Raw genomic sequence first — 16,195 nt, 5'->3', positions numbered from 1 at the left:
ATTTTTCCATGGAATTGAACAACCCCAGATGATTGCCAGTCTGATGACCAACTCCAAATGATTATAAAAAAGAAAACAAGAAGTTATTTCTTTAACAAATTAAAGTACTTCAAACCTACCTTAAATAATAAGTGAAAACAGATCTACAGTCCATATTACCCAAATTCCTGATATTCATTCTATCTGCTACAGTATGGCATGAATGCATCCTGCCAATGACACAGGTGTTACTATTGATTCAGAACCATAAGGATCTCATGGGATGTCTGGGTGGCTTGGTGGTTGAGTGTCTGACTTTGGCTCAGGGCATGATCCCGGGGTCCCAGGATCTCGTCCCATGGGGAACCTCCCTCTGCCTGTGCCTCTGCTTCTCTCTCTGTGTGTCTCTCATAAATAAATAAATAAAATCCTTTAAAAAAAAATAACTAGAAGGATCTTAACCAAAACAGAATATGCAGTAAATGACTTTCATGCTTGTGAAACCAGAGGGTTTGCAAAAATGACTTACCATGCTCAGTGCAACAACTTGAGGACAGCAGATTTTGAGTCCATCCCAATGTTGTTCTATGTATTTAATTAGAGTTTTATATGATATAACTGTGTAAAACTTTATCCAAGAATGAAAAAAGTATACTAGTGGTTGGGGAATAATGTTTTTCGATGTTAGAAAAGAAATTAAGCTTGTCCAATCATCCATCATATTGTTAAGGGACACACTGCAAATATATACTTAAGAATTAGATGTTTCTTTCTTTCTTTCCTTTGAGGTCTTTCTACACTGAAGTTTTATTTAATGTCTGAAGGGAACCTCATTGATGTCTATGTCAAACCAGAGTAGCTTCTCATCACTGAAATCTATTATAATACTTCCTAGATATCCTCAGGGAAAAACAAATAGACTAATGGAAGAAGACCCTGAAACTCATCCTAAAGCATCCACTGAAATGCACAATGATTTAAAGAATAAATATGCATTTTGATTTTTTCCTCTCTGGTATCTGTATTTTGCTTTTCAGACCTGGCCACAGTGACATTTTTTTTAGCATTACTGTGTGGATGCCTCGTTGCTACTATTTGCATTCATATTGAGCAAAAACGTTGAGAGGCAATCCAGAAAAAAACACCAGAGGAGAGAACAAAGAGTTGGCAATAAACATCCAATCTGAAGGTGACTTCCAATCTGTCTTTTCTATAATTAGAACTTGTTACTTCTCTTATCAAGCTTCTCACCTTAGGTTCCTTACTTGGGCTGAGTTTTAACAGGGAAGAGAAGAGAGGGCTGTCTTCTGGGTATCTAATTAGGTAGATGTTACATTTTCAAGATACTACAGTTTTCTTTTATCCAAAGTAAATATGAAAGCTAACTTAAGGAAATAAACATGTAAATCGTTAATTCAGAAACATTTCTAATTTTATATGTCACTAGAAACTTTTTCTAAAAATAACAAGTTATGCTGAGGTTAATGATAAAATTTGACCCATCACTGTTGAGATAATAAAAGCTTCATAGGGTTTTTCATATTTGGGCTGATTTTGGAAATAATTCACTTAAATATTAATGATTATTGAGGAGAGGAAAGGGTGGGGAAAGAACAAAAGAGATTTCCAGGTGCCCTCTGTGGTAGTTGAAGATGTTTTACTGGTCCTTTGATGAGAAACCCAGCAGCTGTCAGGGAAAGAATTGATTCCAGAGACATGGAGAAGATACAGCTGGTGATATAGACTGGCACACAGGCAGAGCAAAGGTAGACAAGTCAAAAATGGAATCTTTTAGGGAACCATCATCACCAACTCCATCAAAAACTGGGGTTGAAACAATCACCTTTTTGTCTGGATGTCTAGTGGGAGCTCCCCTCTAGAATTAGAAATGGGCAGAAATGGATGGTAAGTGTTAGAGTCTCCTTTGGAGATAAGACGTTGAAACAGAAATTGAGGAGTGAGAAAGCTGGCAGCTCCTGTCATTGGTGGTGTTGGTGGTAGCAGGGGAATGGAAGTTCCACATAGAAAAAGTGACATTCCTGGCTGGGGAGTCACCTGCTTTAATGCTGCTTCTTAAAAAAAAAAAAAAAAAAAAAAAAAAAAAGGCTGCTTTTTTTTTTTTTTATATTGTCTCGGTCAGAAAAGTTATTAAGAAGAGCAAATTAGTTTTGCCTACTTTTCTGAGTATTTGGCATTCTCAGAAGATTACTCTCATTTGAAAAGTTCATGGCTAATCTTAAAGCAGCACTAGGAATGAGACATGTGTGTCCTTTCCTTGCCTCCTATTTTCCCATCTACCTTTGACCCAATGCAACTCTGAGAAAAGTCTGCTACGTATCTATTCTCCCCTCCCCATGTTCTCCTGACAGGAAATTTGGAGATGGCTGGTGGGGATGAGGTGGTAATGGCCACGATGGGGTGGTATGAGAGCTGTGGTCAATTCACCTGGAAGTTTATGAAGACAATGGGAAATACTTGGTCCCTGGTGTCCACCTGGTTCTAGTTTCCTTTGGACTCAGAGGTAGCTCCTGCTAAAATATGGTGATGCAGGGACAGACTGAGTGTGACTAGATGGACGGTAAGTCGGTATCAGTCATTAGGAAATTTGGCAAGGAAAACACCAGCATGGAGTCTACATGTCCAACTCCAGTCTTGCTTCTCTTGCCTCTATTCATCTCCACTCTCCAGAGTGGAAGCCACTGAACTCTTCCTCTCCTTTCTACCTCTGCAACTTCCCCTTGAGTCTGCCTACCACTGAATTTAAAGCAAGAAGGATTTTGCAGGATAAGCCTCTCTTCCACTGAATCAAGGTTCATCCAGGGATTCTTTAGTGTGGAAGCACTCTCAAATCACTTGGTTGAGGTATAGTTTCCCAGATTGGGTCTCTTCTCCCCAAAGAAGAGATCACAGATCCACATTCTCTTCCACTCAACTTGCTTAAGGTCCCAATACCTTAGTTTAAATCATCTGATACTTCGTTTTTATCCAAAAACAGATTAAGAGATTCACGTTGTAAGGAAAATGATTTGAGAGAGAGTCTCTTTCTTCTCTAGGCACTCAAAACTCTCTCAGAGGGCTAAGTTCAGTCCTAGGGAGGCTGTCCAGTTGCACTAACTTCTGTCCCTGTTCACATAAATACCTTCTCCACGAATCACTGTAATGTAACGCTTCAATCTTGTCTTTATGTTCTATTTATAAAAATAATATTTGTTCACAAGAATGATAGATACAAAAAAACTAACCAAATAGCAATAAAAATAGAGAATGAATAACAAAACATATTAAAGCCCCTACCTTTACTAAGAAGGATTAGAAAACCTATTTTTTATGTTAATTTCAGTATAGTTAACATGCAGTGTTATATTAGTTTCAGGTGTAAAACATAGTGATTCAAAATTCTATATATTACTCTGTTCATCATGATAAGTATCCTCTTAATCCTCATCACCTATTTCACCCTTTCCCCGACCATGCTCCCCTTAGGTTTTTCCCATAAGTTTGTTTTCTATAGTTAAGAGTCTGTTCCTTGGTTTCTCTCTCTCTCTCTCCAAAAAGCTAGTTTTACTAGTTTTAAGCTTCCTGGGAGTGGAGGCAAAAAGGAAAATATAATACTTGGAAGGAGAAAGGTTGTCACTTTTTTTAAAAGATTTTTTTTATTTATTCATGATAGAGAGAGAGAGACAGAGAGACAGAGAAAGTGAGAGACAGAGAGAGGCAGAGACACAGGCGGAGGGAGAAGCAGGCTCCATGCAGAGAGCCCGACGCCGGACTCGAGCCCGGGTCTCCAGGATCCCGCCCTGCGCCAAAGGCAGGCACTAAACCGCTGAGCCACCCAGGGATCCCCCTGGGGTTGTCACTTTTTTATGAGATAAAATTTATCCTTCTTTCTAACTCAGAGAAATTATTTGCACAAGCATTGTCTAAGAGGAAGGAATGGTTCAATGGATAAGGTTCTCAGCCAAAGTTTTATAGATAATAAGAAGGAATTTTCATAAAAATCATTTGTATAGTGACCTTTGGCAAAAGTACTACAGGGGACCCAGGTGAAAGAACAATGGAGTTTGCCACAGCATGGAGCAAAGGAGCCTTGCAATGAAAATGCAGTGTTAGTGCTGAGTGTAATTTTAGCAGACAGAAACAAGAGAACAGGGCCTTTTTAGAAGGAATGACACAGAGTTTATAAAGTTCTACAAGTTAGTTGCATGTTCAGTGAAGCATCAAAAGCCAAGTCAATTTGGATCGAAACATAAGGAACAGAAGAAGATAGGCAGTATAGGACCAACATGTACATCTTGGGCCCTTGCCTTTGTTGGATATCCGACAAGTTTGCATAAACCACGAATCAGTGGTATTTGTGGCTCTCCTAGCTAAATAAGGAATTCCTTTACTATTCTTGAGCCTTTGCTCAAACTAAAAGTCAGACCTATAATGCTTTCAGTGTAAAGCAGAAGATTGGCTGTCTTTCTGAACTCAGGCTCAGTCTAGCTATTGGGATGGAAGGGCTCTGCTGTTTGTAATCTATAGTTTTTCAGACAAACTTCAGGTTTTCTTTGGTCTAAATACCAAAAGAGGGCAGCCCTGGTGGCTCAGCGGTTTAGTGTCGCCTTCACCCCGGGCGTGATCCTAGAGACCCGGGATCGAGTCCCATGTCAGGCTCCCTGCATGGAGCCTGTTTCTCCCTCTGCTTGTGTCTCTGCCTCTCTCTCCCTCTCTGTGTCTCTCATGAGTAAATAAATAAATAAATCTTTAAAAATAAATAAATAAATAAATAAATAAATAAATAAATAAATAAATATCAAAAGACTGACGAGGAATGGGGAAGACAGTATCAGTTAATCAGCTACCTGTGGCCACAGATGGTTAAAGCGAGTCACTCCTCAGCAGAACACAGAAATCCCCAGAGACAGCCTGAGGTGAGGTATTAAAGGGGAAATAAACTGTCTCAATGTAATGTGACTCTTAAGAGTTTTTGGGCTAGGGTTATGAATTGAGGAACACTTGGTTTGAAAGTCAGATAAATATCTTCCATGTGGAGCCTAGACAGGAGACCACCTTCATCAATGACTTATTGACTTACTAAAAAGAAGAAAGCCCCATGTCAAATCATCTTAGGTGGAAAAGAGCCAATATTTAACAGATATTTTGTGTAGTTTTGTGATTGGAGTCGACTCTGTATATGCCCAGAAATGAAGCATTTGAAAAATCACAGCAGAAGAGAGTGGAAAATATGGCAGCAGACAGGGGCATTAAACCACCAAACTAGCGCCTCCTCTCCTCTTGTACTTAATTTCATGGGGAACGATGCAAACCCATGAGCTTAGCCACAAAGAAGACAAATTCAGCACTCCATGAAAACATTCTTGGGCTATCCTGATCTTTAATTCTACACTCCTTTTGTGAGTTTTCATTTTCAATAGAAAAATCTGGGGCTAGTTTTGAAAGTTCTATAGCAGCATAGTATCATCAAAATAAAAAATCTTGGTATTGTAACTTGTGAGTGACGGCTCTAACTACTTCTCCAGGGTAAAATTCCCACAAATTGCTTATTGATGAATCAATTGCCCTGAATGCCAGTTACCATTACAAGATGTTACCAAGAGATATGCTAATTCCTCTCCAGAACACTATTGCTTTATGTCCATTGCTAATCGTGGGAGGAAAAGCTGTGCTAGTTTCTAAGATAAAAATAATCCAAAAGCTAGACATATAATAATCTTTGCCCTGTAAATTCCATTCTAACAGTCACTTGTGTTCATGATAGTAGAGTTTGAAGATATGTTCTAACCTGTCAAAGAGAGTTCCTAATAACATGCAGAAATATGAACTAGATATTCTGAGTTATTTCTTGAATATAAGAGGTACCTTATAAAGCAGAATTAACACTTTGTATCCCTGGTTTTTGAATACAACATTACAGCCTTAATTTAATGGCCAGCACTTGCATAACCTGAAGACATAAATGTAACCTCCAGATTTATCTAAGGGTTCTGAAAAGTTTTGCAATAGTAAAATTCAGTTTAGTTCAAAATGTCTGTCATTATGAATAGTAACTCACAGTTACTGTTATTTCTATTTGCCAAAAAATAAATGCAAATGTTTTTGTGTAGTCTTTAGTATACCTGAACAGAGGAAGTTGCTCTCTACATCATATTAGTTGAGGATTGTTTTCTTCAAAATTCTTCTTCACTTCCACCATTGCTAGGAACTAGAACATGTATCCAAGAAATTCTTTATACAAAAAAAGATTCCTTAGGAGAATAGACATGGTAAAGCATTAACACATTAGCATAAATTAGGTGGCAGTAGATTAATTACCATTTTCATCTCTAGGTTCTTAATTATGTTATTACTCTTACTACCTTATAAAGGGTTCTTTCTTTGTGTCTGTGTCTTCAGAGATGGTGAACTCAAAAATTGAAAATCTCCTTAGTCATCTCTAAATCCTCTTGTCCCTACTTCCTCTTGACCTCGTGGTGTCTGGCAACATGACAGACAAATAGTTTTCAATAGATAGCTATTGAACAAAAGAATTAATAACTAAAAATTAAAATATAGCTAGTTGATTCAAAAATTCAGGAATGGAAGTACAGTAGCATATTTCTTTTTATCATAAAAAAGTCAACTTTATTTTAAATTATTTTATTTTAAACAAAATTATCCCCAATATCTGGTTACTGTAATGGAAAGGAGTAGATTAGGATAAAGACTCTGTTCTATCCACACATTGTCCATTCTACCCCCCTTGAATCATTCTATAGTTTCCAAATATCTCTATTGTGCATCATTTCCATTGAACATTTCCAGAAGGAGGGAAAGAGGTATGTTCAGTAGCTTGCATTGTGCTTCAGTATGATGGCCTTGACTTGGAAAGTACTACTTTTCTTAGGCAATAAATCACAGCTATTACTAAAAATCACAGATAAAGAGCAAAAGAGTCTTTGATCTATGATTCAAAACTTGCTTGTAACTTTTATAATGAAAAGAAATAGAAAAATTTCACAGAGACATTTCAGCACATATACCATGTTGAGGACATCCAATATAAGCTTGCATTTGTTTCCAGTATAGTTACCTGAACAGCTTTGGTATATTTCTAGATGAATTTGCTACTGAGGTGAAATGCTAGTCACACAATCTATGCTCAGGTGAAGTAGAACAAGAACCGTATTGCTGTATTTTATCATCAGAATGGTTTTAATATAGAAGTAACAGAAAACTCAACACGTTTAAACAATAATATGTTGACATTAGCTAGAGTACAAAGTTCAAAGGTAGGATTGCTTGAGGGTTAGCTAATTTAGTGGATCCCATTTTTTTCCCTTTGGTGTTATGTCTCTGAATATACTATATGTTAGCCTCATCCTTAAGATGAAATCAGGGTGGCTGCATCACTTCTGGGCCTTACAACCATGCAGGATAATAACAGGGGAACAAAAAAAGCTGCCCTTTGCTGTGTTTTCACTTAAGATGGAAAAAATATTTCCAAAAGTTTGGCAAACTTCATGTGATATATTATTGCCACATGCCCAACAGGAATACGTCACACCCTGAAACTGAGGTCATCTTTCCAATCACAGGACTTCTATACAATGTGAGGGCATGGAATGGGCATAAAAAAGAAAACTATCATTTCTAACAAGAACATCATTGTGCCATGACTATAGAACAACTATTAAGAACAGTTCTGATGCTTTCAGCTAAAAATGAAATTTCTCCCCTTTGAAATTTACCCAAAATAGCAAAAAGGATACAACAAGGTGGGGGCACAAGCCTCAAATCACACACTGTAAAATGCCTGCCAAATATTATACAATTGGGGTCAAATAAATAAGAGAATTGAGAGACAATATGTACTTCCTCAGACCTCTGGCAAAATGTTGATAAGCTAAAATAAGTGTCACTGTCCAAAAAAACCTCTTTCAAGTATATTGTAATTAGAAGAGCAAGATTTGTCTGTATATCAGGGAGCTGGGAGTGACTATAATAAAACCAGGTAATATGATTTGACAGAAGTGATAAACATGAAAGCTAAACTGCCAAACAGAAAAGATGGGACATACACATGGATGAAATTTCTGAAGAATAAAATGGAACATATAAACAAAGAAAAATTATCCAACAATACAGTAGAAGAAAACTCTTCTGGATAACTGATAGAATTGAATCTACAGGTTGAAAGAAAAACCTTGACCCAGAAAAAAAAATGATACAGAATAATCAATACAAAGCTATATCCTGATAAGTTTACTGACCTTCAAGAACAAAAAGTTAGAGTTTACCCACAAGTAGAAAAATAAGTTTCTGAAGGAGGCCAGAAATAGCCATGTGGATCCAGAGACTTTGGTAACAATTAATACCGTAAATCACAGATCAGTGTCTACAAACTTCTAAGAGAAATTAAGTACATACAAGAATTGGAGAAGGTTTTAAGGAAGTGGGGCTTTTCTTAGATTAAATGCTTTCAGGAAATAGCAGTATTTGTGTGATTGAATACTCTAATAATTCTTATCTAAAAGGTAAGAAGAAATTAGCAAGGCTAAAGTTGTGATTGGTAAAGAATCAGCAATCACTCAGATTAGACAGAACAGAGAGATATCTGACGGATTATTTTTGTGGTTTGGACAATGTTCTTGTTTTTGTTTGAAGATGGTTTTCTATGAAATTGTTTGTGTTCAGCAGAACATCATGGCCTAGTTATGAGTTTCAGGCCAGCTCCCAGTGGTCAGGGACTGCTGTCCTCTTCCTCAGTTGTCTGTAGTAGAAAGTTATACTGTGATTATGAATTTCTGTGTGCTGTGTTTTGGACTTCTGGTATTCCTTGGGAACTTGAATCATGCAGATACAAGTGATAGAGCATTGTAAGTTGATATAATGAGCAAATGTGGTTGCAAGATTTCATTGTTACACATCTGCTGTTATAATTTTTTGAATGTGGGGTTCATGCTGCAGTAGTTACAAAAACTATAGTAGTAATAGTAATAACAGCTGCTATTTATTGTGTCTATGATGTACCACATGATGTATAGATGCTCTATCTTTACATCTCTTTTACCTCTCTCAAAACCCAGGGAGGTAGATATAATTACAGATAATGAAAGATAAACTCAGAGAGTATACATAACTTCCCCAAGGTTGCACACAAAATATGTGGCAGAGACACAATACATTTTCATCTCTCTAACCTCAAATTCCATGTCATTTAGGTTGATAAATGTTAATAAGTTTTCAGAAACCTATTATCAAAACAGAACAGGAAATACTAGAAACAGCAGTAGCAGTGGCAGCAATAGCATAGAAAGTACATTTAAAAAAAAAAAAAACACACACACACACAACCCTTGAGACTACCTCCTTCCCCCATATGGGGTTTTTTTCATCTGAAATTTATCAGATTACCTGATATTTGCGTAATGACTTTCCTGTAATCATTGTTTTCTTTCAGCTGTTCTCAACTTCTTGGTTTAGAATGACTTTCTTTTTCTCCAGATTTATAATTCCACTGGTGGGTAAAATTTAGGTAGTAAGTTTCTTCAAAGCACAGTGAGGAACCCATCTGTGGTTGTATAAACCACATATGATCACAGGAACAAAGTTCCTGACCTCGGTAGCATCCGAGAGCCCTCCTCTGTTAGTCTCTTTTGGTATGTGCTGATGAGCTGAGAGGCCAAGACAAAATATAGTGCCATCTTTGGCTCATAATTCTTTGAGTGATTTCCCTTTCTTGAGCTGCCCTTGAACTAAAATAGTGCATAGTAGATGCCATCTGGCCAATAAAACTTTCCAGGAATTAGCTCACCAAGAATGCTTTATCTCTTATAAAAGTTTACCTCAAGCTCCCCAAAAGGCTACTAAATGAGGGTTGAGTCCTTGAAGTTCCAACACTTTCCCATAATGCCTTGTCTGGGTTACAAGTCTCTGATTGTCCTCTATAATGTTCAAGAAATAGCAGAGGAGAGATGAGGGTTATATTGGTTTAGGGGTCCTGGTGAAGGGGTAACCTGCCTTTAAAGATCTCAGCCCTTCAGTTATCTAGTTTGACCTAAGGGAAACACACCAGAAGATGCTCCAGCCTGTCCAGAGAGATATGATGGTCTGACTCCAATCAATAGCTGGATGAGCCCTTTTGTTTGGACAGAACAGAATAAGAAAAATCAATGGGAGAAGAACTGTATCAAGGTATGGTATGAAATGGGGTGCCTAGGTGGCTCAATTGGTTGAGCATTTGCCTTTGGCTCTCAGGTCATGGTCCAGGGACCTGGAATCAAGCCCTGAGTTGTGCTCCCTTGTGAGCAGGGAACCTGCTTCTCCCTCTCCCTCTGCCCTTCCCCCTTGCTTGTGCTCTCTCCCTCTTATGCTCTGTCTCTCTCTTAAATAAATAGAATCATTTTTTAAAAGATATTGTATGAACCAATCAACAGGAACAAAGAATTTTTAATATTTATTTAGTTGGCAATCGGAACTGGTATTTATGTGTGAAATTCTTACAGAGAGGAAAACTTTTTGGTATTTTTGTGTCAAAATTTGAATCCAGCTGTCTCTTATCCTTCTGCATTTCAAAGATGGTGCTTTTTTTCTAAGGCATGGACAGCAACAACTCAAGTTCCCAATCCACTTGACCACAAGAGTCAAGCCCTTTACAAGGCTTCCCTCAGCGATTCCACCAGGAATGTTGCAAATTGCAGAAACCTGTCTGTACCCTATCCCCTCCTGACCCTTTACCAACTACTATGTCCCTTCACACTGCTGCCTCCTTTCTTTTACTACTTCTCCCAAGAGTGGACACTGATCTATCCCTCACTTCTCCAAAGCTCAGCTAAGACCATCACATTTAGCTACATCTTACTGCTGGCTTAGGAATCACAAAGGCAAATAAAGAAATTACAAAAAGTTGGAAAATTGACATAAAACTAGAATATGCCCAAGACCCCAGATGTGTACCTTCAGGGTCTGCTCATTGGTACCTCCCTCCTGGTGTCTCATGATCTTCTTCCCAGACACCAGTGCCAACCTGAGCATTCTTTGTCACTCAGTCTAATCCCTCCACCCCTCAAAGGCTTCTTCTTACTCCCAGACTCAGAGAAGTTTCTGCTGAGATCTATTTCCTTTCATAAGGGGGACAAACTTTTGGCTGCACGATAGAAATTGTGCCTCCTACTTTTATCACTTAAAACAAAGAAAAAAATTTTTGCTTCATCTTTACTTAACCATGAAGCTAAAATAGATGTTTTACCAATACAAAAAAAGGCACTTTTAAAGTTGAACTCATATCCCCACCTGTAATAGAAGTTTCAGACTTTTCCCCGACCCTGTCAAAGAAATGGAGGGTCCAGTCTCAGGTTCAGCACTCTGTAAAATGAGACATAGGCAATATACTGTTGATGTTACCATAAATGTTATCAATTCCACTGTTAAAACAAAAAGCAGTTGATCCTATCAGATTTTATAGAAAAAGAAAAATATATTGATGGATATGTTTTTCCCAATATCCTTTGTTCTAGAAAACATATCTCTGCAGAAGATCCTTTGGACCAGAATAATGTCAGATCTCTGACATATTATGGAATTGCATCAATTTGCTAATAAACAATTTAATAACATAAAGGCACTTTTTTTTCCTAGTGACAGCGTATTTTGTGTTTGGGTTTTTAGAAAAATGCACATGAGAATGAGCAAAGGGGAGGACCACATGTGGGGCTGGATCTATGACCCTGAGATCATGATTTGGCCTGAAATCAAGAGTCGGAGATTTAAACGATTGAACCACCCAGGTGCCCATGAAAGCATATTTTAGAACCATTCTTAATCATGTTAACGAAAGTTTCAATGGGCTCCCAACCAACACAGCAGAGAATCTGGGATCTAATTGGGTCTCCATAGTGAAATTAACACCACTTAAAGCCATGGTCCTTGTTTAAAATTGTCAACCTCAAAAATTTCTTCTGTCACCCAGCCTCATCTGAGACTACCATTTTGCTAGAAGCCTTTAAATTATTAAATGATGATTTTAGCACCTCACATTTCTTTTAGCTCTTTATGAAAAGGTCTTAGCCCTAGGTTTTGCCAATTTCATTCAACATGGCCACCTTTGTTAATTATGTAAATGGTTTTGGGCCATCTGTAGTGAGTTACTTTCTCATGCTCCCAGATTCCATTTCTCTTGTTGAGATAGTTGTTTCCTTGTATTTATATGACTCCTTTTACACCCTTGTCTTTCTCTGGAGGATTTTGCATCCTGACCTCATCCTTAACCATCAAGATGACAATCCCCTGACTATTCATATGTAATCCCTTCTTTTCTTTTTTCTGAAATCCTTCAGCTCTCACTCTGCTCTCATGACCATCTTCCATTGCTCATTTTAGCTTTCCAGACAGCTGGCAGAGTCAATGTATTGGTCTCAAATTTGCCTTAGCAATTTAGTATCTAGAACCATGACCTTTAGCTTCCTGCAGTAATGGGGTGTTTTTACTCCACTTGGGTTAAAATACTACAACATGGCTTCTGCTAGGTCTTACCCAATTTCTAACCAAAGAGTACAGTTGACTGCACGATTTCATTAGGTTCCATGGCTTTGCTTATTAAATTCTGCTTTCGTTTTTAAAAACATCAATCCTATTTATGTTCAGAATTTCAGTTTATCTTATCACTATCTTAAATGTAGCATACTCATAAATTAGTGGTGTGTGGGAAGGAAGTTAGACTTGAGGTCAGAAAACTAGAGTTAAAATCTGCCATTTAACCTCATATATATTGGTAAGTTCTTTAACCTCCTCTAAGCTTTAAGTTTCCTCATCTTTAAAAGCAGGCTAATACTGACCTCACACCTATGTGACAAAGATTCAGTGAGATCATGAGCCTGGACACAAACCACTCAGGTCTGTTGATTATCATTCTCTCGAGGATATCTTACATAACATGAAGAAAATTAGCCAAATGATGTTGAAGCACTTTTAGGTAAAAACTGTAATATGCATACATATTAAGCATATGCCACATAATTAGATCATTTTCTTCTGTTATCTTATCATCCATTGCATCTGGGAAGGATCTAATACCTTGCTTATCAGGGCCTTCTGTAAAAGCAGGAGTTAGGTGTAGCATTCTAGTATAGTATAGGAAAAAGGAGAGCTAAGGCTGTATAGTTCTGGGGAATCTTCTTTTTTTTTTTTTGTATCAAAGAATTGATGAAGCTGATGAAATTATGAGGGTCTAAAAGCTCCAGTGCTCCTCACTCAACCTCCAGTCTTCCCTTTGGTACTGCCACTGGTTGGGTACAAAGGGGAGAAGGAACTATCTCTATATTGTAAGTCAGTCATTATACAGATCACCCGGGCAGCCTGGGTGGCTCAGTGGTTTAGTGCTGCCTTCAGCTCAGATCGTGATCCTGGAGTCCAGGGATCCAGTTCCGCGTGGGGCTCCCTGCATGGAGCCTGCTTCTCCCTCTGCCTGTGTCTCTGCTTCTCTCTCTCTCTGTCTCTCATGAATAAATAAAATAAAATCTTAAACAGATCACCCACGGCAACCCTTGTATTGGACATAGCAGCCAGAAGTATGCATTATGTTTGCACTTTCTAAGTGTGTAGGAAAACCTTCTTAATAAACATAGAGAAATCAAGAAACATATAGAGAATACTGGGTCCCACCATTTCTCATTTTAAGCTTCATTATATGAGAGTATTCACCCTTAAAGAGCAGCCACACACTCCCTCTTCAGCCTTCTCAGAGCTTGCAACACTCTACCCACCAAAAAGTTTTAATGTACTGTTCAGAATAGATTATTCTTGCTCAGCTGGTGCCATAAATTCCAATCATTTTCAAATCTGAAAGGCATAATCATCACCATAGTTTGTGAGAACAACCATATTTACACACCCACTACGTACCAAGTACAATGCTAGACATGTAAGACACAAAGACTATATAATGCTGTTAGAGTCCTCAAGGAGCTTATAATTTAGATGGAAAGGTAAGAAAAATGTAAACAAATGAGCATGATTCAATGTAAGCAGATCAGTACAGAAGATTAGAGACAATAGAGATCTTTGTGGGATTGGTTTATGGTTATAGCACAGGATGCTAATTCCCTCTCCACTCCATTCAACACTCTCTGTACTTCCCACCTAGCATTTCCCCTTCTTCCTTTTAGTAGTAGGGCACTGAATTTTCCAGGGATCAGACTCCCAGGTGGAGATCACGTCTCCCAGCCTCCCTTGCGTGTAAGTGTGGTCATGTGACTAAGAAGCATGCCTAATGAGATGTGAATGGTAAATGTTGTGAGCAACTTCCAAGTCATGCTCTTCAATAAAATCTGTTTTATCCATTATTTTTTCTTGCCTCTATTTTAGGCTGGAACTTGAACTTGTACCTTTTGACCTCACTAAAGTTCTCACCATATAAATAGAACGATAAGATAGAAAAATCTTATTTATCCTATTGACAGGAGTGGCCTAACCTATCCAGACTGCCTGCCTACCTCTAGGCTATTGCATAGGAAAGTAAATCTCTATCTTATCTGAGTTATTAAATACTATGGTCTCTTGATTATAGTAGCTTAACCTGTACAGGGGTAAAAAGGAAGTATCATGATGAAATGTCTTGAAGTGTGGCTAGGATTTAGATGAAAAGGGAAGTGAAAATGAGGGATGGAGGGAGAAAGAAAAGTTTTGAATTTTAAAATGAGAGCAAAGATGTGGATGTAGCATATGAGATGCTTGAGGGGAGAGTGGATGGATCAATTTTGTTGAAGGTAAAGATATATACACAGCAGGGGTAAAAGACAAAGTTGGGTCTGGGCCAAACTATAGAAGCTCAAGTAATAAAGTAAAATTCTTCATATAGGAAATGGGACCAATGCTTTAATATAAGGGCACTGAATGGCCAGGGGCTGCTGGCAGAGATGCCCTAGGAGGGCTAAGAAAACGAGAATCTGAACTAGGATGGGAAGAAAGAATAGATTCTGGGGAGACATTTGCTGGCCTTGGTGAATATTTGGGTAGAGGTGAGATTTTTAGTATGGTGACTGGAGGATAGTATTGCCACAGAGGAGGTACTTTAAAAATATACATATAAAGGAAACTTTGGTTTTATAGACTCTGAGATGATAGCAGTGTATCCATGAGGAAATATCCAACAGCATAAATGCAAAATTAAAGCTCTGGGGATCTGTTCAAATTGGAGATACATAATTAGAGGCATCCAAAAGAGAGATTAAAGCCATATAAAAAAAAGAATGACAGAGAGATAGATGAAAAACAACAACAAAAAGAACAGTGTTATTGAAGGTTGGGGAAGATTTTTGATAAAATAGGGGCAAACTGACATGAGAGTAGGTGAGAGGGAAGTAACTACAGAAATAGATTGAACTTGGCTCCTGGGTTCATGTTCTCTTTATCTGTATATCCTCACATCCAGCTTTACTTAAAAATTTTTTTCTCTAAAATCTGTTCTTTTTTATTTCTCTCTGCTGCCAAGATACTCATCACATCCTGCCTTGATTTACACAAACTCCTTCTCATTGGCCTCTTTCTCATCAGTTCCCTGTTCCAATCTCTGCCAAATGTTACTGCCAAGTCCATTTTCCTTTCCTGCTGTTCAGACTATGTTTCTCCCACTCTGCTTTGGCTTTTCTTCACCTTCCAGCCTTTCCATGATTCCACCTGCTTACGATTCTTCCTCATCCTTCTTACAAGCCCTCAGTCCACACCCCACCCCACTCCTTCCTTTGGCCCTGTCATCAACTCTGGCAACTTCAACCATCAGACTCAGGTGCTCATAACTTTAGGCTGATACCCTACATCATCCTCCCCCACAGACCTCCCAACTCGTGGGCATCAACACAGTTCCTAGTCCTGCTGCAAAGAAACCCGGCATATCCACTTCCTTTATGAAGCTTGTTGGCTCTAATAACTATATGCTGTGTGCCGCTTTCCCCAGAGTATACAAAAGAGTATTGCTTGTACTGTACTCTTTCCTGTCCCTGTTACCTCTAGGGCCTTATATTGTTTGTTCTGGAAGAACATGATTTCATTACTGTCAGATGATTTCTGTTCCTTGTAAAGCACTTATTGGTGTTACCTTGGGGTACTGCGTAAATAATACAAATCTCACAATTCCTCTTTGATGAGAGGACTTAAACCCAACCAGTGTCCAAAAGTTCTATCTCAGTAATTGCTGGAAGAAAACCATATCTGTCAAGAAAAAGGAGAAGATTAATGTACA

Source organism: Vulpes vulpes, chromosome 1, assembly GCF_048418805.1.
Source record: "Vulpes vulpes isolate BD-2025 chromosome 1, VulVul3, whole genome shotgun sequence".
NCBI lineage: Eukaryota > Metazoa > Chordata > Mammalia > Carnivora > Canidae > Vulpes > Vulpes vulpes.
The sequence above is the reverse complement of the archived record's forward strand: the minus strand, read 5'-3'. Positions refer to the sequence as shown.